Source organism: Nerophis ophidion, linkage group LG27, assembly GCF_033978795.1.
Source record: "Nerophis ophidion isolate RoL-2023_Sa linkage group LG27, RoL_Noph_v1.0, whole genome shotgun sequence".
Lineage (NCBI taxonomy): Eukaryota > Metazoa > Chordata > Actinopteri > Syngnathiformes > Syngnathidae > Nerophis > Nerophis ophidion.
Genome location: NC_084637.1, coordinates 35157866 through 35185429, shown reverse-complemented (window position 1 = coordinate 35185429; position 27564 = coordinate 35157866). Strand labels below are relative to the sequence as shown.

The 27564-nt window shown below is 39.7% G+C and overlaps 1 protein-coding gene across 2 annotated transcripts in view; it reads right to left on the bottom strand.

Annotated features, from left to right (window-relative positions):
* LOC133544572 (probable ribonuclease ZC3H12C) overlaps positions 1-26652 on the bottom strand; it is a 41641-nt gene extending 14989 nt beyond the window's left edge. Inside the window, exons 1-2 of one of the 2 annotated variants that reach the window (XM_061890055.1) lie at positions 26518-26652; positions 18379-18489 (exon numbers count right to left, since the gene is read on the bottom strand). The gene's annotated coding sequence lies outside the window, so the exon portion shown is untranslated. The remainder of the gene's footprint in view (positions 1-18378; positions 18490-26517) is intronic. The other variant, XM_061890054.1, reaches the window with a different exon arrangement.
* Positions 26653-27564: the final 912 nt, after the last annotated feature.

Sequence of the window (27564 nt, the reverse complement as noted above, 5' to 3'; positions counted from 1 at the left end):
AATGCAACTAAAAACATGAAAATGTCATACATTCTGGATTCATTACACATCAACTGAAATATTGCAAGCCTTTTGTTATTTTAATATTGCTGATTATGGCATACAGCTTAAGAAAACTCAAAAACCCTATCTCAAAAAATTGGAATATTTCCTCAGACCAAATAAAAAAAAGATTTATAACAGCAAAACAAAATCAAACACTCAGTACTTGGTTGGGAATCATGACGTATGAAACATGACGCCCATGACACATGAGTATGATACTACTTGTCTGACACATCAATCAATAATACACACATATATACACGTATATATACACATACATATATATACATATATGTAAATATAAACATGTATGTAAGATGCATATATATACAAACATATATTTAGGTATATATACACAAATATATGTATATATACACACCCATATACATACATATATATATATATACACATAAATATACACAATTATATATGTATATATATATATACACATCCATACACATATATATATATATATATACACACATACAGTATATACACTTATACACACATATATAGACATATACACGTATACTGTATATACATATATATACACACATATATATATACACTTATACACGTATATATACATATATACACGTATATATACACACAGGTATATATACATATACACATATATGCATATACAGTATATATATATATATACACACATTTATATATACACATAAATATACACATATATATACACAAACGTGTATATATATGTACACATACATACACATATATATACAGACATACAGTATATACACGTATATATACACATATATACATGTATGTACACAAATATATAGATATATACGTACATACATATATATACACATATACACGTACATATACACATATATACACATATACACGTACATATACACATATATATATATATATACACACATATATATGTAAATAATATATATATATATGTATATATGGATATATACACACACACGTGTATATATACACACGCACATATGTACATATATATTTGTGTATATATGCATATATTTATGTAAATATATGAGCAGATATATGAATATATATTTATATATATGTGCATATATATGTGTATATGCATATATACACATATATATATTATATACATATATAAGTGTGTATATATATATATATATGCATATATTTATATATATGCATATACATGCATATACTGTATATATATGCATATATATATATGTATATATATGCATATATTTATATATATTTATGCAACATCATCCACTTTAATAGTGAAGTTACTGACTTTCTTAAGGTTGATTGGGTCCCATATCAACTTTAAGAAAGTCAGTGACTTCATTCACTATTAAATTTAAAGTACCAATGTTTTGAACTCACGACCAACTGATCTCAGGGCGCACACTAACCACTAGACCACTAGACCACTGAGTAGTGTTTAGTTGTGTGGATTTCATTTTGTGCCCAGAGATGTTTTTGCATGCCCAAATGTCACATTCTTTAGACAATGCATATAACCATAAAGAAAAGTTCCTGCCCCAATTTTTAAAAATATTTAATGGTTAATGTTCTGCCTTCGATATAATTTGAAAGTAATTTAAAGGTTTTTTCTATTTTTTTGAACCTTGTAAAATTGTAATCGTTTCCAGAAGTTCCATACAAGTCGGGCTCTAATTACATCCTTTTGTTGGACCTTATTAAAGTGGGGGACATCGTTCTCACCAGGAAAGATGAGGTGGTGTGGACTAATTGATTGAGACTTTTATTAATATCAGTTTCAGTTTCAGATCCGGACAACACTATTTTCAATGAGCACAAGTCAGAATTCAGCCATAATGACAAAGTTAGTCAGAATGTTCAACAGAATGAAAAAGTACAAAGTTTGTATTGGCACTGACAGCCTGTTTGAGACGTCTGAGCGGGCCCAGCCAGACCACAGCCTGTCAGGCCTCGCCACATAATTCAAAGATTCCCGCTTCTTTTTAGCGGGAGGGGGGGGTTGTCTTTATAAAGCCGTGCCACAACATATTAATCCACGCCCCAGAAACTGCTCATACAAAAAGAAGACGCCCAGCCGTTAACTTTGGGGCAAACAATTGCACATTCTACTTACTAATTATAGCCCATATGCTGCCTGCCCTGCCTGCCCTTTGTGTGTGTGTGTGTGTGTGTGTGTGTGTGTGTGTGTGTGTGTGTGTGCTAAGCTGGGGGTGGAAATGAATAGAGTAGGGGGGCCGTGCACAGCAATACGAGAGGAGTGGTGTGTTAGAGGGAAAGTTGATCTCCGATGAGGAAATGTAGTGAAACCAAAATCTTTCGAGGGAACAGGAGAAGATTGAAGTGTGTGTGTGTCTGCAAACAGAAAGCAGACATGCTGCAGCACAACAAGACATTTAAGTGTGAGTGTCCATGAGAAGGTCAGGTGGATGAAAGAAGATGGCGGGGGTGAGGGTGAGGGTGGGATGCAGATTAGGGGCGGCGACACAGGGGGCATTTGATGGAGGGGGCTACGTAGCAACATGGCCAAGCTACTGTTGCTAAGCTACAGCTGTTGAAACCATCCTACACAGTATACACACACACACACACACACACACACACACACACACACACACACACACACACACACACACACACACACACACACACCTCTCAAAGCGCCCAGACAGGGGCGTGAGTTCAATCAGAGAGTGGGGTGAAGGGAGGGGCCTCACTGAAACACCAACGCCCCACCCCACCCAACCCCACACCACACTACACTACACCACACCACACCACACCCCACCCCACCCCACCCCACACCACACCACACCACACCACCCCACACCACACCACACACCACCACACACCACCCAACCCCACACCACCCCACCACAACACTCCATTTGGTTGACTAAATCCTTATTGTTTTGGACGTATACAAATACGCCCCATCTTGTTCTGAGCAACTTTTAATATTTGGTTACTTTATTTATTTTAATATTGGATAAAACAATCTTAATAGAATGCAATTATGTCTAATCAACTAATATTATAATATTTTGTTCATAACAATCAATAATGGTTATAAATAAATGTAATATGTACAGTGGTGGTCATAAGTGTAGATACTGTTGTAAAGAAGATGATGTCATGGCTGTCTTGAGTTTCCAATCATTTCTACAACTCTCATGTGTTTGTGATGTAATGATTGGAGCACATACTTGCAGACCCGGCAGCGATCCTGTTCTGTCTCCCTGTAATGTTTGTCTGATCTTGAATGGGATTGTGCTGAAATTATAACTTGCACTCGGGGATAAATAAAGTATGTCTGATTCTGATTCTGATACTTTTTGTTCACAAAAAACATTCATGAAGATTTTTTTGTTTCATCTGACACCACATGGACAAAGATAAGACCATCTAGAGTAAAGTTCTGTGGTCAGATTAAACAAAAATGGAGCTGTTTGACCACAATACCTGGCATAATGTTTGGAGGAGAAAAGGTGAGGCCTTTAATCCCAGGAACACCAAACCTAGTGTCAAGCATGGTGGTGGTAGTATTATGACCTGGGCCTGTTTTGCTGCCAATGGAACTGCTGCTTTAAATGGGACAATGAAAAAGGAGGATGAGCTCCAAATTGTTCAGGACAAACTAAAATCATCAGGGGGGAGGTTGGGTCTTGGGCGCAGTTGGGTGTTCCAACAGCACAATGACCCCAAACACACCTCAAAAATGGTAAAGGAATGGCTAAATCAGGCTAGAATGAGGGTTTTGAAACGGCCTTCCCAAAGTCCTGACTTAAAGGCGTGGACAATGCTGAAGAAACAAGTCCAGGTCAGAAAAGCAACACATTTAGCTGAACTGCAGCAATTTTGTGGTGAAAATGTGCACAGAAGCTTGTGGATGGCTAGCAAAAGCACCTTATTGCAGGTAAACTTGCCAAGGGACATGTAAGCAAATATGAACATTGCTGTACGTATACTTTTGATGGCTCACATTTTCAGTAGAGACATAATAAATTCATAAAAGAAGCAAACTTCATGAATGTTTGTTGTGAGCAACAAGTATGTGCTCCAATCACTACATCACAAAAAAACAAGAGTTGTAGAAATGATTGGAAAGTGAAGACAGCCATGACATCATGTTCTTTACAACTGTATGTACACTTATTTATTTATTTGTGTCCTGTCCATCTTCTCAGGCAAATCATATAGTTGATGTAGATGTAGATGTAGATGTAGATGTAGATGTAGATGTAGATGTAGATGTAGATGTAAATGTAGATGTAGATGTAGATGTAGATGTAGATGTAGATGCCCATATCGGCTGTTCAGATTGACTTTACAAAAGAGAAGTGCAGGATACTTCTCTTGTTGCCTTTTTGTATTTGACTTTATTAAATGTATTTATATTATCATTTGGTGCAGCCGGGCCGGAGCAAGAGGGGATAGAAAGAGAAGAAAAGGAAGACAGAGGGGGACATTGTGGGGATAAGAGGGGGATTAGACAGAGAGACAACAACAATAGAACAACATCAGCACATACAATATGTACAAATATGATGGTAAAAGTGATAGAAAAAAAGGAGTTAGTGAAATAAATAACATAGAAATGACAATGAGCATTATTACACTACACATGTAGCATTGCAAATACCAATAGAAATAGTGCTATTGATCATGAACAATACCAATAGTTTACCTCTATTATCAACAATACAGTTGTTCAAATGCAACAATAGTTATACATAATAACTAGAGAGATAAAAAAAAAAGGAATACCGAAAGATGGAGGGGAAGAGAGAGAGGCAACCTATATTAACCTTGTAGATTGTTATAGTAACAATAGGTTAAGCTTTGTCAGTGTGCCATGTGGTACCCAGTTTACCCTAGGGCAACAACGTTAATGTATGTTTAATGATTATGTGCATGAGTGTATGTATGTATGTGTACTTGTATATGTACAGTATGTGTATATGTATGTTTGTACAGTAAATGTATATGTACAGTATGTATATATTTATGTTTGTTCAGTGAATGTATATGTACAGTATGTGTATATGTATGTTTGTACAGTAAATGTATATGTACAGTATGTATATATTTATGTTTGTTCAGTGAATGTATAATGTACAGTGTGTGTATATGTATGTTTGTACAGTAAATGTATATGTACAGTATATGTATGTTTGTACAGTGAATGTATATGTACATGTATGTGTCTATGTATGTTTGTACAGTGAATGTATATGTACAGTAAGTGTATGTTTGTTTGTACAATGAATGTATATGTACAGTATGTGTATATGTATGTTTGTACAGTGAATGTATATGTACAGTATGTGTATATGAATGTTTGTACAATGAATGTATATGTACAGTATATGTATGTTTGTACAGTGAATGTATATGTACAGTATGTGTATGTTTGTACAGTGAATGTATATGTACAGTATGTGTATATGTATGTTTGTACAGTGAATGTATATGTACAGTAGGGCTGGGCAATATTGGCTTTTTTTTAATATCGCGATATTTTTAGGCCATATCGCGATATACGATATATATTACGATATTTTGCCTTGTCCTTGAATGAACACTTGATGCATATAATCACAGCAGTATGATGATTCTATGTGTCTACATTCAAACATTCTTCTTACTACTGCATTCATATATGCTACTTTTAAACTTTCATGCAGAGAGGGAAATCCCAACTAAGTCAGTTGACCAAAAGTGTATTTATTAAAGTTATTAAGCGATGGCACAAACATTCAAGTCATTTCCAAAATAATAAAGTGCAATATTGTCAGAGACATTTTAAGTGTCAAATAAAAATGAGCTGCATTATAAGAAATCAAATAGTATTCATCCTTCACTATGTGGTATGTTACTAAGGTTATGAAATTCTCTAGCGAGTGACTTACAAATGATGCTACATATTAGCAGTAATGCTACTTTTTATAGCAACGCTTCTTCCCCCCACACTTGACAAATTAGGGTTGTCTGTTCGACATATTCCCACTTGAAGCTGAATCACCGCCAGACGATGGAAACCCTGCTGTTTTTATTGGGAATTAAGTCTTCCTTCATTTGTTACCAGATCCGCACCATCTTTCTCATACAGCTTCGTTAGCAGCTAACGTTAGCCACGCCGCTATCTCTCTGCCCTGCGAGGGCGGACACGTATGTGAGGTATGAGGTGACAGTTTGTGACGTATGTAAGAATGTGCGCCTGCTTGTCTGTGAGGAGAGACAGGAAAGAGTGAGAAGAGTCTGAAGTGTACGCCTGCAGCTAAAAGTCCTGCGTGAGAACGTGTACTCGAATATTACGATATAGTCATTTTCTATATCCCACAGAGACAAACCCGTGATAGATCGTATATATATATATATATATACACATATACATATATATATATATATATATATACACATATATATATATATATATATATATATATATATATATATATATATATATATATATATATACACATATACATATATATATATATAAAACGTATCCCCAGAAATATACATACATGTACACTTATGACCACCACTGTACATATACATTTTAAAATGATACCATTAGTAGAATATTATGAAAGAATAGCATTATTATTACCTCTCTGAGAGGATTGGTTAAATGAAGTTGTGTTTGTATAATGTCACAGTGAAGGTGTAGTATGTGTGTAATTACTGCTATTAATCAGCAACTCTGGTCAAATGTTTAGTATTACTGTGCTAAATGTTAAGTAATGTAAAACAGTGATTGATTTCTGCACTTCAATAAACACTGCCGCAAAATAGGGATACCGTTTATTTTAAGATTTATATATAATAATAATGTATATATAAAGGTACAGGTCAGGTACAAAACTGGACCTTATTAGCCAATAGAAATCAAGCATTTCTATGTACACATCAGTTGGGGAAATCAACCTCTTCAACATAATACTACTAATAATAATGCATTTGATTTATACAGCACTTTTCTAGACACTCAAAGCGCTCACAGAGAAGTGAGAACCCATCATGCATTCACACCTGGTGGTGGTAAGCTACATTTGTAGCCACTGCTGCCTCGGGGTAGACTGACGGAATCCTGGTTGCCAAGTTGTGCCAACCACCAAACATGTATACATATTCACAGACCAGCCTTAGTGGAACTCGGAGCAAAGTGGGTGAAGTGCCTTGCCCAGGGACACAATTGTAGTGCCTACCATGGTGGAAGCTGGATTCGTACCAGAAACCCACAAGTTTCTGAACGTCTGAGCCACGCTTGCCCAAACTCTTTAGAAGTTCTCCACGCAGCTTTCACTCAAACTTTGAAACACTTCCCAGACTCTTAAAACCCTTCACATGCTAATGTACTCCATGGTACTTTAAAATTAATGCTCTACAATAAAATCAATGTGCTGTTTTACTCATTCATCAATATGCAGAATATGTGCTCATTTGTATTCAGATACTTATTACAATCCTGGGTGGGGGAGATGCAAATATCCTAATTTAGCACTTGCAATGTAAAGTGTAAATAGATGATACTTGTATAGCGCTTTGACACTATGCACACATTCACACATTCACACACTCATGGCCATGCAAGGCATACTTGCCAACACTCACGGATTTTCCGGGACACTCCCGAAAACCTCCCGGGACAAATTTTCTCTCGAAAATCTCCCGAAATTCACGCGGAGCTGGAGGCCACGCCCCCCCAACATTGAGTCAAACCTGACTCAATGTTGTGACCGTCTTAAACAGGACAATACTGCCATCTACTGTACATAGAATAGAATGTAAATATATTCTACATTTAAGTGCAGTCAAGGAACATGCATTAGGAGTCTGTTCTGAAGCCCCCAGTAAAAAGATGTAACTTCATCACGTCGCCTGGTTATTGACTCCAACCCAATATATTACACCGTCGACGAGCAAAATGAAGAAATACGCTTGCAAGTTCCAGAACGATTGGAAACAAGAATTTCAGTTTATCCAGGAGAGTTGGAAGGGGAAGGGGTATGTTGCCTGTAATTTTTGTAGAACAGACTTCTCCATTGAACACGGCGGCCGAACAGATATTCAGCCATGAACGGTCAGCAAAGCACAAAGCGTCCGCAGCGCAGCATCGTTCACAACCCAGTATTATGGGCCACCTCGCAAAATGGAGACTCGATGGTGTATCTTATGCTGGGACAAAGATGGCTATGCTGATAGCTGGAAGCAACATCCCCTTTCTTATTTGCGGATGTCTACAACAAATCCGTGAAGGATGTTCCCGGATTCGGAGATCGCTCGCCAATACGCAAATGGCAGAACAAATGGTTACTCAAATATATGTATATATATATATATATATATATATATATATATATATATATATATATATATATATATATATATATGAAACATAAATGAAATACTCCAGTTGGTAAATTATACGCCACCCTCTTAACCACGCCCCCTGCCCCAACCACGCCCCCAACAAATCTAATAAATAAATTCATATTTAAATAGTAATTAAATGTGCCATTATTTAAATCATTAATTTAATCAATACTCAATAATTAATCACTAAGTAATTAAATGTTAGTCACATTAAATAAATTCACTAAACTTATATTGATTTTTTGGACATTTAACAAAACTTGTGTATTTAATGGGGAACTGCACTCTTTAGCGGGAATTTTGCCTTTCGTTCACAATCATGAGAGACAAGAACCATTTTTAAGATAGAAAAATGCGGCAGAACGGAACATGTTGAATGCATTTTTTAAATGATTTAGAGGTAGAATTGCTAGCTCCCATCAGCTGCCTTGTTAGCCACCTCAACAAGCACGTTTCTAGAAGTTAGAAATTGACAAAAACAAAAAGCTTTTGTCTTCTTGTCTCTCACAATGTTTGTAAAAGATAGGCAAAGTTTCAAAAACTGCAGTTCCCCTTAAACTCTCATTATAATTATTGACACCTGTAAGTGATTATTTAAATATATATTTATTTTTTTCCCCATTTGTCCCTCCATAGTGAATCACCTGCAACACTTCCACTAACGCTACAGACAATCCTATAGTTTGCACATGCTATTTAGCACACGTTATTTGGATGTTAGTACAAACCCCGTTTCCATATGAGTTGGGAAATTGTGTTAGATGTAAATATAAACGGAATACAATGATTTGCAAATCCTTTTCAACCCATATTCAGTTGAATATGCTACAAAGACAACATATTTGATGTTCAAACTCATGTGAATTAGTGAAGTGAATTATATTTATATAGCGCTTTTTTTCTAGTGACTCAAAGCGCTTTACATAGTGAAACCCAATATCTATGTTACATTTAAACCAGTGTGGGTGGTACTGGGAGCAGGTGGGTAAAGTGTCTTGCCCAAGGACACAACGGCAGCGACTAGGTTGGCAGAAGCGGGAATCGAACCTGCAACCCTCAAGTTGCTGGCACGGCCACTCTACCAACCGAGCTAAACCGCCCCTAGTTTATGAGCTAAACTCATAAACTTTTTTTTTTGCAAACAATCATTAACTTTAGAATTTGATGCCAGCAACACATGACAAAGAAGTTGCGAAAGGTGGCAAAAAATACTGATAAAGTTGAGGAATGCTCATCAAACACTTATTTGGAACATCCCACAGGTGTGCAGGCTAATTGGGAACAGGTGGGTGCCATGATTGGCTATAAAAACAGCTTCCCAAAAAATGCTCAGTCTTTCACAAGAAAGGATGGGGCGAGGTACACCCCTTTGTCCACAACTGCGTGAGCAAATAGTCAAACAGTTTAAGAACAACGTTTTTCAAAGTGACATTGCAAGAAATTTAGGGATTTCAACATTTACGCTCCATAACATCATCAATATCATCATTAGCCTGCACACCTGTGGGATGTTCCAAATAAGTGTTTGATGAGCATTCCTCAACTTTATCAGTATTTATTGCCACCTTTCCCAACTTCTTTGGCACGTGTCACTAGCATCAAATTCTAAAGTTAATGATTATTTGCAAAAAAATATATATTTATGAGTTTGAACATGAAATATGTTGTCTTTGTAGCATATTCAACTGAATATGGCTTGAAAAGGATTTGCAAATCATTGTATTCTGTTTATATTTACATCTAACACCATTTCCCAACTCATATGGAAAGGGGGTTTGTAGTTTTTCTCCATGAATATTTCCATAACAGTCCACCAAGTCAAATTCCTTGCGTGGTAAACAAACCTAGCCACTAAAACTATTTTGTCACCCCAGTTGTGGTCGTCCAAATAAGATGTTGTTGTACTTGTGCAGTGACAATAAATCTCCATTCCCTAGTCTTCTGCCAACCTCCCACATTTAAAGCAACTATCGGCCCCAACACAACGTTGGCCCCGAGTCGCCCCAACGGCGCATCTTTCAAACCCAAACAGTCCGCCTCCCGGCGAGTCATGAATATGTAAATATGTAACGTGACGCTGGCCGTTTGGGAGGCTTGCAAGGCGGCGGTTGAAAGTGTGCGGGAGTTGGTGGGGGGTCTCTCTTGGGGGGGGGGTTGTCTGACACTAGGAGGTCATGATGACGCTGGGCTTCCCCCGACTTACACATGAGCAAATCAACTTTTGTGACACTTTTGATCAACATTGAAGACTTTTCAGGCCCCAAGTGCAAGATTCACCCAAACTTGACATCCATAAGCAGCTTTTTCAACAGGGGTGTCCACACTTTTTCCACTGAAGGCCGTGCACTAAAAAAATGAAAGCATGCGGGGGCCATTTTCATATTTTTCATTTTCAAAATCAATCCAATATATACTTGTTGTTTTTTTTAAACCTGTAAGGCTCTCGTCAGTTTTGGTAAAGTGTCAACTCAAGTGTGGCCCCTCACTTCATTTTATTTGGCCCTGGAAAGCCTGGAAATAATATGTATCAATAAAAGTACTGTCACTTTTCTTACTAAATGTATTCTTTCTTTCTATTTTGGGAGAAATAAAAATATATACTCCATGTAATCGCAAATCCTGTTCACTTAAATATTGTCTGAATATGCAAAAATATATTATCAAACATTCAAACCATTTTTAAATAGAAATAAATACTACTAATAATGATTTCAAAGCCAGTTATCCATCAAATGGTGCAATGTAAAAGTAGCAATAGATTTCATGGTCAAATTGTCAAAATGACTGTGGTTTTAACAGCATTCTTATCTAAATGAAAAAAACAGTACTTTGTTTTATTGCAGTAAACTGTGGTTGCAAGAATAACAGTAATACACCCAAAAATCTACAGTTGTTGATTTGCAATAAAAAACAAACAAACTGGCAGCTCAGGTGCCAACATTTTACTCTAAAATTGCTTTTTTTTTTATTTAAGGTAAAAAAAAAAACAACATATGTAAATTATACAGTAAAATTCTGGCAACTGAGAAGCCTTTTTTTTTTAACCATGAAAACATCAGTACTGTTTTTCCATTTACAGTAATATACACCATATTTTGAGGTGAATTTATCGCAGCTTACCATATTTTTATTACATTTTAGTTTTGAAAAAAATCTACACATAAAATGCATTTTAAAAATTGTGTAATAATATTCACTGTTAGAAGCGGCCCTCTGGGGCCAAGCATAACCACCATGTGGCCCTCAGTGACACCTCTGGTCCAAGTCATATTTTACATTAATTTTTTTTTTTTATCTAACCAAAATATCTCTATCAATTTTAGGTCTGTGGTTATTAGTACACTGAACAAAAATATAAAAGCAACACTTTTTGTTTTTGCTCCCATTTTCCATGGGTTCAAAAACTTTTACTATATCCACACGAAAGACATATTCCTCTCAAATATTGTTCAAAAAATCTGTCCCACCTAACAGGTGTGGCATACCAAGATCCTGATTAAACAGCATGATTATTGCACAGGTGTGCCTTAGGCTGCCCCCAATAAAAGGCCAAACTGAAATGTGCAGTTTTATCACACAGCACAATGCCACAAATGTTGCAAGTTTTGAGGGAGCGTGCAGTCGGCATGCTGACTGCAGGAATGCTCAAATGCTCATCAGAACTCTTGCCCGTGAAGTGAATGTTCCTTTCCCTACCATAAGGCGTCTCCTAAGGCGTTTCAGGGAATTTGGCAGTACATCCACCCGGCCTCACAACCACAGACCACGTGTAACTACACGAGCCCCGGACCTCCAAATTCAGCATCTTGATATGCCACACCTGTGAGGTGGGATGATTATCTTGGCAAAGAAGAAACTCTCCCTAAGAGATTTGGACAGATTTGTGAACAATATTTAAGAAGAATAGGTCATTTGAGTATGAAGTAAAAGTTTTACATCTTTGAGTTCAACTCATGAAAAATGTGAACAAAAACAAAAGTGTTGCTTTTATATTTTTGTCCAGTATATAATTGTATGTTTCATGTCCTTTTTGTCAAAAGCCTGTTTAAGAAATATGCAATTCTTTACCCCTAAAACATTTAAAAGTGAAATAATTGATGTGAAATAATTAGAGCCTTAAATAGAACATAACATTAATTTTAATTTATTATTATTTTTTGATTGTATGGGAATAAAAGTCCCACTAAAATGTTTAAGGAGGCAAAAGGGCCCCACTTATAAAAGTTTCAAAAACAAGTACTTTTTATGTTTTACTTTCAACGCTTAAGTCTCTAGATCATTTCTTTAGGTTTGTTGAATAGAATGTGTGATGTAACGTAATTTGAGCCTTGAATAGGTTAATAATTCATAACAACATTGATTTTGATTCATTTGTTTAACAATGACAGATTGTAAGTAAAAAAAGAGCCGACATGGCAGCTTTGTGTTGTCACAGTCTGCCACATTTTACACCTTTTCACTTTTAATCCACTTTTTAAAGTAAGTGGCTTTCCAAGTACCACTTTAATGACAAACATTAAAATAGAAGTAGCGTAGTAGACCCAAGTATTCATTAAAAACAAGGCACCGGTTTTATTTAGCAAATGTATTTAATACTTTTTTACCACTGTAACATTACACACAGTTTGAACAGTAACACTGTGTTTGAATATTTAATTAATGGGAGAATTTGGTTAACTACTAGATAAGGTGTGTGTACCACTAGTGGCAGATGTACTACAGTTTGACAATTACTACTTTATTGCAATCATTTCAGAAAAATAAGTAATTAGACTTAGACTACATTTATAGTCATTCAAATTTGAACTTTACAGTACAGATAAGAACAATATTTAGTTGCATGAGCTCCTGGTAGTGCAGGATAAAAGAGCAATAAGGTGCAGATATGAATAAATAAATTACTGTACCGATATATTGCACTTTTTCATATGCATCCACGTTTATGAATGTATGTTATATTGTCTTTATATTCCAGCCACTTAATCAGTTTTTTGGGGGAATCGAGGGGATTATTTAATTATGATGCGTTCAACAGTCTTACGGCCTGAGGGAAGAAGCTGATACAGAACCTCTGCTACGGAACCTCTCTCTAGAGTCCAGCAGTGGAAACAGTCCTTGGTGGGGGTCAATGTTCCCTCTAATTTGTCATGTGTGTGAGCAAACACATTCAGTGGAGCACATGTGAGCAAGATCAGACGTGCACACTGTGGCCACACCAGCGTCACACCTGTCTCAAACCTGACATCATAACAATTTGAATGTTTTATTAAAATAATTGAATTTGCCCTCTAACAATGACAAGAACAAAAAAACATGTTTTTCATGAACTATGTGCTAGTATTGTATGTCCTGCCTTTACAAGAAATGTTACCCCTTTCAGAGATTACATCTAGTTCCTGTAACTTTGTCTGTAAAACATCTTTTTATTAGCATTTATGAAATCTAGTGACAATATTTCATGAATAATATCCTTGGATTAACATTTGACACAATTAATCATGATATTTTAATACAAAAACTAGAACGATATGGCATCAGAGGTTTGGTATTGATCTGGGTAAGAAGCTGCAACATTGCGGAGCTCCTGCTAAAGATGGAACATTTGGCAGAAATACCGGACAATTCCACAAACTTTATGGCTGGCTCGCATCGTGGTCACTCTGTGATCACGTACGACCGCCAGACACTTCTGGATGTGGACATATCAAGCCGTTTTGGACTGATAGACGCTTGCGTGCTAGACTTGCTAACTAGCATGGGAATACGTCGGCGGCTACATCCAGCGGCCTGTGAAGCAGGGGAGTCTAGTAGCAGCGGGGGCCGTCTACGGAGCAGACGCCAGCGGTGTGATCGGAAACGCGGATGTCGAGCGGGGCTAAAAACAAAGCAGAAGGCTAATCCCCACAGTACACCACTTCCCTCCATCATGAAGACGGATTTAAATGAAAGATGCGAGACTACTGGTCTGGGTAAGGAGTCAGTTAAATTAGAACACGTTTTTTCTGCTTTGAGTGTTTCAGAGTTGGACATGTGTTTTACTGAGGTGGCTAACTATGATGCGTGCTGTTTATCAAAGCAACAAACAAACAATCGGAAGATCCCCGTTACTGAGGTGGCTAACTATGATGCGTGCAGTTTATCAAAGCAACAAACAAACAATCGGAAGATCCCCGTTACTGAGGTGGCTAACTATGATGCGTGCAGTTTATCAAAGCAACAAACAAACAATCGGAAGATCCCCATTACTGAGGTGGCTAACTATGATGCGTGCAGTTTATCAAAGCAACAAACAAACAATCGGAAGATCCCCGTTACTGAGGTGGCTAACTATGATGCGTGCAGTTTATCAAAGCAACAAACAAACAATCGGAAAATCCCCGTTACCGAGGTGGCTAACCATGATGCGTGCAGTTTATCAAAACAACAATCAAACAATCGGAAAATTCCTGTCGTATCAATTCCTAGATATGGTCGTAACTATACTAAATGCACTGGACATAATAAACACAACATTATTAATATTGCTACTACGGTTAGTTAATGATATTATCAGAGACAACAATCTTAACGTCATCGGTCTCAGCGAAACCTGGCTAAAACCAAACGACTTTTTTGCGCTAAATGAGGCATGTCCTCCTAACTTTACACATGCGCATATTGCCCGTCCGCTTAAAAGGGGTAGGGGGGTCGCACTAATATACAACGAAAACTTTAACCTTAGTCCTAACATAAATAATAAATATAAATCGTTTGAGGTGCTTACTATGAGGTCTGTCACACCGCTGCCTCTACACCTGGCCGTTATCTACCGCCCCCCAGGGCCCTATTCGGACTTTATCAATGAATTCTCAGAGTTCGTTGCTGATCTAGTGACACACGCCGATAATATAATCATAATGGGGGACTTTAATATCCACATGAATACCCCATCGGACCAACCGTGCGTAGCGCTCCAGACTATAATTGATAGCTGTGGTCTCACACAAATAATAAATGAACCCACGCATCGCAACGGTAATACGATAGACCTAGTGCTTGTCAGGGGTATCACCGCTTCCAAAGTTACGATACTCCCGTATACTAAAGTATTGTCCGATCATTACCTTATAAAATTCGAGGTTCAGACGCATGTTCGTCAAACTAATAATAATAATAACTGCTATAGCAGCCGCAACATTAATACGGCCACAACGACAACTCTTGCTGACCTACTGCCCTCGGTAATGGCACCATTCCCAAAGTATGTGGGCTCTATTGATAACCTCACTAACAACTTTAACGACGCCCTGAGCGAAACCATTGATAACATAGCACCGCTAAAGTTAAAAAAGGCTCCAAAAAAGCGCACCCCGTGGTTTACTGAAGAAACTAGAGCTCAGAAATTATTATGTAGAAAGCTGGAACGCAAATGGCGCACGACTAAACTTGAGGTGCACCATCAAGCATTTAGTGATGGTTTAATAACTTATAAACGCATGCTTACCTTAGCTAAAGCTAATTATTACTCAAATCTCATCCACTGTAATAAAAACGATCCTAAATTTTTGTTTAGTACGGTAGCATCGCTAACCCAACAAGGGACTCCTTCCAGTAGCTCCACCCACTCAGCTGATGACTTTATGCAATTCTTTAGTAAGAAAATTGAAGTCATTAGAAAGGAGATTAAAGACAATGCGTCCCAGCTACAACGGGGTTCTATTAACACTGACACGATTGTATATACGGCGGATACTGCCCTCCAAAATAGTTTCTCTCGTTTTGAGGAAATAACATTAGAGGAATTGTTACAACGTGTAAATGGAATAAAACAAACAACATGTTTACTTGACCCTCTTCCTGGGAAACTGATCAAGGAGCTCTTTGTATTATTAGGTCCGTTCGGTCCTTGGCCCTGCACTCTTCAGCATCTACATGCTACCGCTAGGTGACATCATACGCAAATACGGTGTTAGCTTACACTGTTATGCTGATGACACCCAACTCTACATGCCCCTAAAGCTGACCAACACGCCGGATTGTAGTCAGTTGGAGGCGTGTCTTAATGAAATTAAACAATGGATGTCCGCTAACTTTTTGCAACTCAACGCCAAAAAAACGGAAATGCTGATTATCGGTCCTGCTAGACACCGAACTCTATTTAATAATACAACTCTAATATTTGACAACCAAACAATTAAACAAGGCGACACGGTAAAGAATCTGGGTATTATCTTCCACCCAACTCTCTCCTTTGAGGCACACATTAAAAGCGTTACTAAAACGGCCTTCTTTCATCTCCGTAATATCGCTAAAATTCGCTCCATTCTGTCCACTAAAGACGCTGAGATCATTATCCATGCGTTTGTTACGTCTCGCCTCGACTACTGTAACGTATTATTTTCGGGTCTCCCCATGTCTAGCATTAAAAGATTACAGTTGGTACAAAATGCGGCTGCTAGACTTTTGACAAGAACAAGAAAGTTTGATCATATTACGCCTGTACTGTATATACCTTTATATACATATATACATACATATATACCTGTACTGGCTCACCTGCACTGGCTTCCTGTGCACTTAAGATGTGACTTTAAGGTTTTACTACTTACGTATAAAATACTACACGGTCTAGCTCCATCCTATCTTGCCGATTGTATTGTACCATATGTCCCGGCAAGAAATCTGCGTTCAAAGGACTCCGGCTTGTTAGTGATTCCCAAAGCCCAAAAAAAGTCTGCGGGCTATAGAGCGTTTTCCGTTCGGGCTCCAGTACTCTGGAATGCCCTCCCGGTAACAGTTCGAGATGCCACCTCAGTAGAAGCATTTAAGTCTCACCTTAAAACTAATTTGTATACTCTAGCCTTTAAATAGACTCCCTTTTTAGACCAGTTGATCTGCCGTTTCTTTTCTTTTTCTTCTATGTCCCACTCTCCCTTGTGGAGGGGGTCCGGTCCGATCCGGTGGCCATGTACTGCTTGCCTGTGTATCGGCTGGGGACATCTCTGCGATGCTGATCCGCCTCCGCTTGGGACGGTTTCCTGCTGGCTCCGCTGGGAACGGGACTCTCGCTGCTGTGTTGGATCCGCTTTGGATTGGATTGGACTGGACTCTCGCGACTGTGTTGGATCCATTGTGGATTGAACTTTCACAGTATCATGTTAGACCCGCTCGACATCCATTGCTTTCCTCCTCTCCAAGGTTCTCATAGTCATCACTGTCACCGACGTCCCACTGGGTGTGAGTTTTCCTTGCCCTTATGTGGGCCTACCGAGGATGTCGTGGTGGTTTGTGCAGCCCTTTGAGACACTAGTGATTTAGGGCTATATAAGTAAACATTGATTGATTGATTGATTGATAATTAACCAACAGGAAGCAATATGTGAAGATGGGTGAAAATATGTCAACACGGTTGGATATATCTTGTGGTGTACCTCAGGGATCAATACTGGGACCAAGATTGTTTATCCATCCATCCATCCATCCATCCATTTGTAAAGTTACAAAGGACTTGAAGTTAGTTTTATTTGCAGATGTAACCTATACGTGCTACAAAGCAATGCACTAAATATATTTATGGTTTCAACTCATAGAGAGAGGCAGAGCTTGAATTGTAGTTTGGTTGACAGCGTGTATTAGAGAATTAGTGACGGACAGCAGATATACACACACAATGATGGACAGCAGATATATATACACACACACACACACACACACACACACACACACACACACACACACACACACACACACACACACACACACACACACACACACAATGAGTTGATTGGCCATTCAACATGAAAGCAATTTAAAGAGAAAAACACAAGTACTATATACATATATACAATTCCATTTAAACTAATCAGTGTCCCTGGATCTTGTTTAAATCTCAGTTCAGATAGTTGTTCTTGGGAAAAAAAGGACGGCAGTACAGTCCATGTGCTGCAGGTAAAGTGACAATTGTAAAGTGTCGGCTCGAGAGCCTCTTACCTGCCCAGACAGAGCAGGTGGTGCTCAGCTTCCTGGCTGGAATCTTCCAAACTTGATCCTTGGACTAGGTGATTATTTTCCTTAGCTCGCCATCAAAAAGAGAAGTCTGGTCTGTGTAAGAGCCAGAACCTTTCTTACATATCCATGTCATAATTATGAGCAATACAATACAGTCAGTGCACTAAATGTACTTATGATCTAAACACATAAAAGTACATTCAATACACAAATGTGATCATTAGTTGAAGTCAAACCTTTTATATGGAGGATTGAGTATATTCCAGAAAGATGTTGCAATGAAGAAAGATGAATGCTTAAAGTGCTATTGTCATGAATATGGACTCACCAACTCAGCTTCTACAGTCAAACACAGCTTAATGACAAAAAATCTGGCGCTGGAAGTCGGCTCTATAAAGTTACAAAATAGGCATGTAGTTTAAAAAAGCGTCAGCACAATATTTCAGGTGAAAAGAAGGTTTAAAAACTACCTCCAGCAGAAATGCAATCGATCTCTTATGTCCTGTCTCCTGGCTACTTCCTGCTATCGGCCTATAAGGACCACCAATTGGACCGCGGCGGTCACGTGACAAGGGAGGAGTGCCGAGTTGCCAAAGATTAACTACAGCAAGAGCATAGCAGTCACTTTCGGCTACCGGTATATGCCTACAGCTGATTGGACTGTGGCGGTCACGTGACTAGGAAGTGCACAAAGAGTAAATAGCAAGACAAGAGCCTAATAGTCTCCGCAAATGTATTTGACACCTGCGTTACACCGATGACACGACTGCTTTCGGTTCAGGAGAGAACACACAGAAGATAATACAAATAATAATGGGAGAAATTAACAAATTTAAAAAATGGTTTGAAAAAAACAGACTATCTTTGAATCTCAGTAAAACTAAAATGATGCTACTTGGTAACAGTAGAAAAGAGCATCAGACATGAATACAAATAGACGGAGTAGATATCGAAAGGGTAAAAGAAACCAGATTTTTGGGAGTATTAATAGATGATCAAATGAACTGGAAATGTAAAATACAAAACATACAACATAAGGTGGCAAAACGATGACCAAGAACAACGCGGAGTTGGAATATAATTACAACACTTTATGTACATATTTATATAATATTTACATATTCATATAATATGTAACAACAAGCTCCATTCACAGACTGAGTCCCATTGCTTTTATGAGCGGTCGAGCGAGTCAAAAGCCGAAACATTTTTATTTTATTTTATTTGTGGCGGCCGTAATTCTTTCGTGGCGGGCCGCCACAAATAAATGAATGTGTGGGAAACCCTGCATGTTTTTGGTGTGGTAACAAACAGTTATGCTCAATAAAGTGATTGATGCAATGCCTGTCTGTAAAGTGTCTCAGCAGACGATAATTGAACTGTGTTGGCAAAGAATGTTTTATTCATTGGGCTGCTCTTGTTGTCACTTGTCACTCATAGAGTTGCATTGCAAAATCATACAGAATAAATAGTAATGTGATTATTTTGTTTAAAGTTCAGATGGGATTTTTGATTTCCTGCACGGCATTAATTTGCTGTGCACAGAGGACGCGTGAGAGGTGTGCAGGTGTGCACCTTAGAGGGAATGTTGGTGGGGGTGAGAGGAGTCTCTGCACATTTTCTGAGTCCGGGTCATATCTTGTCCTTTAACATTTCCCCTTTTGTTTTGTTTTTAGAAAAAAAATGAATAGTTACAGTGAATGTCATATTAGAAAATAAATACATAAAAACTATTAATAAATAAATAAAAACGAACTAATAAATGCACTGCGTTTAAAAAATAGATCCAGGAGAGAGAAAAAAAATATTTTAGTTTTTAAAATTTTTTTATGGCATTTATAAAATGTTCAGCAGGATGTTAAAAAAAATACGCTGCGGACTGCAAATGGCCCCCAGGCCACACTTTGGACACCCCAGTTTAGAATATAATTCCACTCTACTATCGCTCTATCCAACAACTTTGCACAGGAAGACAGTTACAAAGACACCTCTTTAGTAGCAAACACTTACCACATCTTCAGTGCATCAACCAAAAAGGACAAGAAAAAAAGTGCACCCCGCCTTGCTTCCTACATGACTCCATTCATGAAAAACCTGAAGATCAGCCAGTTGCAGATCTGTGTTGTCCGTCCAGAAGCAACTTGGACAATGAGCGGCGGAACAGATGGAACCAACCATGTCTGCCATTCCCTTGTCGGGAGCGCTGGGGTCTCCGCCAATCACAGGGAGGTGTGGCATCGTGAGGGGCCGACACACCGGCAGGAGGAGGAGGAGGAGACCCGCGACACCCGCTTTCCCCAAGGCACGCGTACTTCACACACACACACACACACACACACACACACACACACACACACACACACACACACATACACACACACATACACAAGGCTGAAAGGACGTCCCCTGTGTGGCGGATGAATGAAGGAGGGGCGGGTGTGCACACAATGGAGGCACACAATGGGGGGGGGGCGAGGGCAGCTGGAGGCTGCTTTTACGGCCTGCAGCAGCAGTGGCCAACACCTGGCCGCTCTCCACCCTTTGTCTGGGCCTGGAAGACTGGTGGGGGTGGAAGCCAGGCCTTTAAAAGTGTGTGGCCAGGCTCAAAAGGAGAAAGGAGTGTGTGTGTGTGTGTGTGTGTGTGTGTGTCACTAAGTTTTACGCGAGGGGTCTTCCTCCCCATTGTTGGCGGCACACTTCCAGCGCATGACTCGGAAGCTTAAGGCGTTTTAGTGGAGCGGCACTGAAGTGATGTCAACAAGGTGGCACTGTGACCTTGTCATCAGGAGGAGTCAGAGAGCCATCGCCTGCAGCTTTGCAAATAATGAAAACTCTCGCGAAATGGGATGAGGCAAAAGTGGCAAGTCAGCAAATGAATAAATATGGGAGGGTCAAAAATGGCCAGGATCTTCAGCTCTCACCGGATCAGTTCGCTGGCGAGTGTGAAGCGACTGGGATGGGAATCAGGACCTCCAAGTCCGAGTCCATGGTTCTCGCCCGGAAAAAGGGTGGCGTGCCATCTCCGGGTTGGGGAGGAGACCCTGCCCCAAGTGGAGGAGTTCAAGTACCTGGGGGTCTTGTTCACCAGTGGGGGAGAGTGGATGGTGAGATGGACAGGCGGACTTCAGTAATGTGGACGCTGTATCGATCCATTGTGGTGAAGAAGGAGCTGACTATATATATATATATATATATATATATATATATATATATATATATATATAACTTGGGGAAGCACAGTGGCATAGGGGTTAGTGCATGTGCCTCACAATACGAAGGTCCTGAGTAGTCCTGAGTTCAATCCCGGGCTCGGGATCTTTCTATGTGGAGTTTGCATGTTCTCCCCGTGACTACATGGGTTCCGTCCGGGTACTCCAGGTTCCTCCCACCTCCAAAGACATGCACCTGGAGATTGGAGGTGGGAGGGGCCTATCTCCAGGTGCATGTCTTTGGAGGTGGGAGGGGCCTAAGACATGCACCTGGGGATAGGCCCCGCCCACCTCCAAAGACATGCACCTGGAGATAGGCCCCTCCCACCTCCAAAGACATGCACCTGGGGATAGGCCCCTCCCACCTCTAAAAACATGCACCTGGGGATAGGTTGATTGGCAACACTAAATGGTCCCTAGTGTGTGAATGTGAGTGTGAATGTTGTCTATCTGTGATGAAGTGGCGACTTGTCCAGTGTGTACCCCGCCTTCCATCCGGTTGTAGCTGAGATAGGCATCAGCGCTCCTCCCCGACCCCAAAGGGAATAAGCAGTAGGTAATGGATGGATGGATGGATATAAGTAACTGCATAGACTATAAGAATTAATTCCCAAAAGAACCAGCAGGGGGTCCATCGCCTGGCGGTGGTTTGGCTTCAAGTGGGAATATGTTGAACATTTATGCAGAAAAAGCGTTCCTACAAAAAGTAGCATTACAGCTAATATGTAGCATCATTTGAAAAGTCACCTGCTAGAGGATGAAGAGTGCTTGAAACTCTGCATGTCAACATCACCAGCCGGTGTCACAGCCACAAAATGCCCAAGCAACTTTGTCCACATCAACACCGTATAAAACAAATAGTCAACAACAGAAGGAGATAACGTCCGCAGGAACCTACCACATAGCGAAGAACAAACACTATTTGATTTCCTATTATGCAGCTCATTTCTAATTGACAATTATTGAAATATCTTGTGTGACATCATGCACAAAAGTGCACTTATAGCTTGTTTTAAAATGTCTGACAATCTTGCACTTTCTGTTTTGAAATGACATGAATGTTTGTCCCACTGCTTAATAACTGTTTCATAAATACACTTTTAGTTGTGATTTCCCTCTCTGCATGAAAGTTTAAAATGTGCATATATGAATGCAGTATGAAGAAGAATGTTTGAATGTAGACACATAGAATCATCATACTGCTGTCATTATATGCATCAAGTGTTCATTCAAGGCTAAGGCCAAATATGCACATATATATGGTGTATGGTCACATGACCTAAAAATATGGAGATATTCAAAAAAGGCCATATCGCCCAGCCCTACTAGACATTTGTATTTGTGTTTGACTTTCTCTTCTATTTACAAAGTAGCATCATTTTACTTTTACTGAGATTCAAAGAGTCTGTTTTTGTCAAACCATCTTTTTCATTTGTTCATTTCTTCTGTTATTATTTGTAATATCTTCTGTGTGTTCTCTCCTGAACAAAACACGGTTGTATCATCTGCAAATAATACCAACTATAAATCTTTTGTAACTTTAAAAATGTTATTTATATAGAGATTGAATAATTTAGGTCCTAGTATTGATCCCTGAGGTACACCACAGGATATAATTAGCATTGTAGAAGTGTGTTCGCCTAGCTTCACGTATTGTTTCCTGTTGGTTAAATAACTTCTAATCCAGTTTAAGACCAACCCTCTGATGCCATATCCTTCTAGTTTTTGTATTAAAATATTGTGATGAATTGAGTCAAATGCTTTAGTTACATCCAACAATATTCTGCTGCACATTTTTTACTATCTATTGCATTGGTCATTTCTCCTGTAGTTTCATTTAAAGCCATGGAAGTTGAAACATTAGCTCCATCCACCCATCCACCCATCCATCCATCCATCCATCCACCCATCCACCCATCCATCCATCCATCCATCCATCCATCCACCCATCCATCTTCTTCCGCTTATCAGAGGTCGGGTCGCGGGGGCAGCAGCCTAAGCAGGGAAGCCCAGACTTCCCTCTCCCCAGCCACTTCGTCTAGCTCTTCCCGAGGGATCCCGAGGCGTTCCCAGGCCAGCCGGGAGACATAGTCTTCCCAACGTGTCCTGGGTCTTCCCCGTGGCCTCCTACCGGTTGGACGTGCCCTAAACACCTCCCTAGAGAGGCGTTCGGGTGGCATCCTGACCAGATGCCCGAACCACCTCATCTGGCTCCTCTCCATGTGGAGGAGCAGCGGCTTTACTTTGAGTTCCTCCCGGATGGCAGAGCTTCTCACCCTATCTCTAAGGGAGAGACCCACCACCCAGCGGAGGAAACTTATTTGGGCCGCTTGTACCCGTGATCTTATCCTTTTGCTCATGACCCAAAGCTCATGACCATAGGTGAGAACGGGAACGTAGATCGACCGGTAAATTGAGAGCTTTGCCTTCCGGCTCAGCTCAAGAGTGACACTTCACCTGTAATCATTTTCAAAATGGAGGAGGCTGATTTCAATCATTTGAAATCGCATAAAGAGAAGAAGATTAAGAGCTATTCAGTAGGATTTAAGGTCCAAGCTATTGAATATGCTAAAAAGAACAGTAAGCAGCTATGTTTTATTAATATACCGTAGCTGCATGTGTCAAATATGAGTCATTAAATGACTCCCGCCTCCTGGTGGTAGAGGGCGCTAGTGATCCTTCTTGCGACTACTCGGCTGCAGAAGAAGTGACAACAAGCAGCAAGAGTGAGCAATGTGTGTTTATTTTTTCCTCTCGCTTGCACTTTTAACATGATTACATATCTAAAATAAAACAATTTTCTAAACCGGACTCTCAATCGAAGAAGGAGGTAATAAAGGAAGATCTCCATCGAGACAGAGACTTTTAAAACTGAAAAACAGATAAGGAAGACTTCTATAAACAAGTTATCGATGCTTTTGATCAGAAGGAGCTGCGCATGGACTTCATTTATAAGTAAAGGTAAGACCATAATTACGTTTTTTTAATTAAATGTGCTTTTCATGATGGTATTCTTACATCACACTCAAATTTATAAGCGCAGGCCTAAATTTACCGCATGCCTTTGGTAAGCGCCGGAGTGAGAAGAGGTTTTAAATTAATTAGCGCCCCGGTGGCAATTCAAGGAAATATGGAATATTTGGTATTATTTCTATATCTGATAGTGTGTCGTGTAGCATGTTTAGCTAGTCCATATTCTTGAATCTTCCGGTCATTGTGAAAGCTGTAAGAAACTTATTTTTTGGTCACTGATACAGATGAGGATTAGTGATGTAAAAGTTGCACTGGGGAGGGACGTTAGCCGCGAGTAAGAACACCTTTGTTCGATTGTTGTTAAATTTGGTTAGTATTAAAAGCTCTATTGTTGCCAAAATGATGTCATCGGTATGACTTAACGGGGAGATTAATGAAGGAATATCCTGCATGACATCAAAAGCTCTGACACAGAGAGGTCAAGTATTGATGGTGAGAGGTCAAGCAGCTGTTGAGGTGATCAGCAGACCTGACAGCTGATCGGGATCACAAGCACGCTCCGAGCATCAGTTGACCCGCCGCACGCCATCTGCTCCCAGCGACAGGTGTGTGTGTGTGTGTGTGTGTGTGTGTGTGTGTGTGTGTGTGTGTGTGTGTGTGTGTTGCTGAAGGAACCCATTCAGAAGCAAATAGTTAGAATTGGGAATGTCTCAATCTAGGTGTGACGATGCTGATTCTGATACCGATCATCCGTGAGTGAGATCGACCGATACTAACCTAATGTCTTCATTGTAAATGTTTCTATTTATTGTGAGTGCTATTGACTGTTTAACAATGTCAACACAATATTGAAACTACTTCCCTATTCTCTTTTATTATAGACAGTTGTTTGGGCAAAACAAAGTCAAAAGTACACAACAACTAAACAAAAGCACAAACTACTGTCTACTAATTATTTAAATCTTCTGACCTTTGCCCTCAAAGTCTTTCTGCATCCAGGTAGTTTTTTCTCTAAGTTTGTAAACATGCACAAAAACAACAAAAAATGACTTACAAAAAGTACAATTTCGACCTAATCACTCTATCATTAAGGGGGGGGGAGGGGGGGGGGGTCTTAATGCACGTCATGTTGAAGATGAAAGTGTGCAGGAGCAGAATTGATGAAGGTGGACCCCGACTTAAAGAAGCTGAAAAACTTATTGGGGTGTTACCATTTAGTGGTCAATTGTAGGGAATATGTACTGTACTGTGCAATCTACTAATAAAAGTATCAATCAATCAATCAATCAATAAAGATGAGTGTTGGCAGCAAGCAGCCTTCCTTGCAGAATCAGCAAAGTAATTACAATCAACAACATGAGTGACAACAAACAAAAGACACGCCGACCCTCAAATAAAACAAAGTGAGGCTTTTAAGACGTGTTTTCCACAGACAGGAAAGACAAACACAGGAAAAGCAGCATCTGCCTCTTGGGGAGGACATGACGTAGGGCTTGTGTTGTGTTGGCAGCGTGCAGTGACGTGGGGCTTGTGGTGGCAGCGTGCAGTGATGTAGGGCTTGTGGTGGCAGCGTGCAGTGACGTGGGGCTTGTGTTGTGTTGGCAGCGCGCAGTGACGTGGGGCTTGTGTTGTGTTGGCAGCGTGCAGTGACGTAGGGCTTGTGTTGTGTTGGCAGCGTGCAGTGAGGTGGGGCTTGTGTTGTGTTGGCAGCGTGCAGTGAGGTAGGGCTTGTGTTGTGTTGGCAGCGTGCAGTGACGTGGTGCTTGTGTTGTGTTGGCAGCGCCCAGTGACGTGGGGCTTGTGTTGTGTTGGCAGCGTGCAGTGACGTAGGGCTTGTGTTGTGTTGGCAGCGCGCAGGTGCCCGTCACGACCTCCTGCAGCTTCTCCAGCAGACACCCTCACACCCTCTTTACACGCTCGGCTAAAGACACAAACTTACCCGGAGAGTGTCCGCCGCCGCCGGGGGGCTTTAGGAGTGTCCTGCCTCCGTCACAGGCCGACATAAGTCTCCGTCACGTCATCGTGGTGACGCACAACATCCGGATGTCTGCGTGCGCGACCCCGCCTGAGTCAGTCAAGCTCTATGTGCTGACAACTCCACTCACTTTCCGGGGGAATTTCAAAATAAAAGCCAAGAGACTACTTTGCGCTGCCAGTTCTACGACGGTGTTACTACTATACTGAGCAACACCGGCCTAACAATACTTTGTTCGTATGGCATACTTCATTAAATGGAGGCGAGTGTCGTTTAGTTGATTTTAGACGTCCGGTTGTTATACTGTGTGGAATTTTATTTTCCCCAAAAGCGGAAACTACTTTTATTCTACTTTGTTTTAATACTTCCTTTAAGAATGTATACCGCCCTCTGCTGTTTCGGATGAGGTAACACAAACCATAACAGACTCTTGTTATCCGCTATTTAACTAATACATTAATACAAGTAAACAATTTAAACTTAACATATTATGTAACACTGTCTTTTAAATAATACATTAGTTAAATACCTTTTTTTATTTTTAAATATTTCTCTTTAGTAGCCACAGGAAGTGCATTAAAATACTTTCATTCTACTTTGGTTTAATACTTCCTTTAAGCATGTATACCGCCCTCTGCTGGTTCAGATTAGGTAACACAACCCATGACAGATTCTTGTTGGGTTGATTGGAGACACTAAATGTTCCCCAGTGTGTGAATGTTGTCCGTCTATCTGTCTTGGCCCTGTGATGAGTAGCGACTTGTCCAGGGTGTATACCGCCTTCCGCCCTAATGCAGCTGAGATAGGCTCCAGCACTCCCCGCGACCCCAAAAGGGACAAGCTGTAGAAAATGGATGGATGGATGGATCCAAGCAATTTAAAAACTAAACTATCACGTAACACTGTGTATTTTAAATAGTACATTACTTAAATACCTTTTTTTTTTAAATCACACTATTTAGTAGCCACAGGAAGTGCATTAAACTACTTTTATTCTACTTTGGTTTAATG